Source organism: Balaenoptera ricei, chromosome 7 (genome assembly GCF_028023285.1).
Source record: "Balaenoptera ricei isolate mBalRic1 chromosome 7, mBalRic1.hap2, whole genome shotgun sequence".
NCBI lineage: Eukaryota > Metazoa > Chordata > Mammalia > Artiodactyla > Balaenopteridae > Balaenoptera > Balaenoptera ricei.
The window spans coordinates 78,070,320-78,072,296 of NC_082645.1; the positions used below are offsets into that span (position 1 = coordinate 78,070,320).

The 1,977-nt window shown below is 46.2% G+C and overlaps 1 pseudogene; it reads left to right on the forward strand.

Moving 5' to 3' along the window:
- Nucleotides 1–541: 541 nt before the first annotated feature.
- LOC132368794 (transmembrane protein 216-like) lies at nt 542–1,187 on the forward strand (annotated as a pseudogene).
- The last annotated feature ends 790 nt before the right edge of the window (nt 1,188–1,977 follow it).

A 1,977-nucleotide genomic window follows, 5' to 3' on the forward strand; every position in this document is an offset into this window, starting at 1 on the left:
GTTAGCAGCACACAGATATAAATAGAAAATGCGATGAGACCTTGTAAGGAGAAAGTCAAATGTGAGAAAGGAAGATGTCCTGGGATAGAACTCTAGGGAACCCCACCATTGTCAAGTTGGTAGAGATTAGGAATCAATAGTCAGTAATGAAAACAGAGAAGGAACAGTCACAGGTACAGAAGGAAAACCAGAAGGCCCAGTTCCCCTCCCTCAAAAATGATTATGAAAGAGGAAGGGGTCAATAATATTGAGAGCTACTGAGAAGCAAGGGAAGCTGAGAATTAAAATGTGTTCTTTGGATTTGGGGACAAGGAGGTCACTGGTGACTTTGGTGGGATCAGTTTCTATGGCACACTGAAGGCTGAGGCCAGATTGCAGTGAGTTGAAAAGTTGAATGTGGGGTAAGGAAATGGTGATAATTACACTAAAAATGTAATCCAATTGATTGGACCCTAGCCTGGGTCCTAGCCTGGGCTGAGACCCCTTGTCTCTGCCAGGGAGTTTCTTTTTCCAATCGATTTGTGCAGCCAATAACGAAACGATGCTGAGACTGGAACAGCACAAGCTTTATTCAATGACCAAAGAATGGAGAAGTGGGAACCTGGTTTGCAAATCAATTTCTCAACCCAGTTTGGGCGGAGACACCAAATACAGTATATAGGAGGGTCAAAATAAAAAGGAGGAGGACTGGAGATGTCACCGTGAGGTGAGATTCTGGAGGTAAACGGTTGTCCTCCACCCCCCTGGAAATCCTGTTCTTTCTGAACGGGTGGTATTATGCTACCTATTTCCTGCTGGAACTCTTCATATTTCTGGATAAAGCTCTGACTTTTGTATTGGCAGGTCTCCTGCTACCATATCCAACAGCCAATCTAGTACTGGATGTGATGATACTCTTCCTTTAGCTTGGAATTGAAGTAATTCAACTATTCTTTGGTACAAAGGGAAACCTCTGCCAACGAAAGATGCCACTTGGTATTAGTGTGGCCTTGACCTTCCCGTCTGCCATGATGGCCTCCTATTACCTGCTGCTGCAGACCTACGTGCTCCGCCTGGAAGCCATCATGAACGGCATCTTGCTCTTCTTCTCTGGCTCAGAGCTGCTGCTTGAGGTGCTCACCCCGGCTGCTTTCTCCAGTATGGACAGGATTTGAAGTACAAAAATTTCAGCCAGCAGCCCTCACAGGCTGAGAACGCACATACCTCTGGTACTTTAGCCATACCAGTGAGAAACGTTGAGTCAAGCTGTCCTGGGAAAGGTTGCAGCTTTTCCTCAGTGCAGACACCTTGGGGAACAAACCAAGCATAAGGCCACTGGGCACCATCTTCTAAACCAGGATCATCAGCCCAAGAGACTCTTCTACACTCCAGTATAGGGAGGCGCGAAGCCGTCGCCATCCTGGCCCTTCTCAGAACCAATTCCCTTCTGACCTCAAGTTTTCCCCTTTGATCACTGTGGCCAGAGCATCTTGTGTGGACCGTGTAGGCTCCTTGGGCTTCCAGCAGGACCTGAGCCACACATTCCCTGTGTATGCGGTGCCCCACGTCCTGCAGGAGCACGGGGCACCTCAGGAGGCTGTGCTTCCAGAGTGATGCAAAAGCCACTCATCCCATTTCTCAGAGACTGAGCTCCAGAACTTCTTCTGGAGCCCATAGTGTAATTTTTCTACTCTCATCATGAAAAAAACATTATTTTATAATAAATATGTATTTTCTATTAAAAAAATAAAATAAAAAGGAGGAAATTGAACAGAGTAGAATATTCATGACTTATCCAAGAACAGGGGTGTGGTTTGGACCTTTCCTTTTCAGTCCTCTTAGGGACATGTCTAGTTGCTGTCATGACAATCATCAACTGTCACGGCACTGGTGGGTGTGTCATTTAGCACGCTAATGCATTACAGTGGGTGTGTAATGAGGCCCAAGGTCACTGCAAGTCAAATCTTCCACCATCTTGGGCCTAGTTGTTTCTAACCA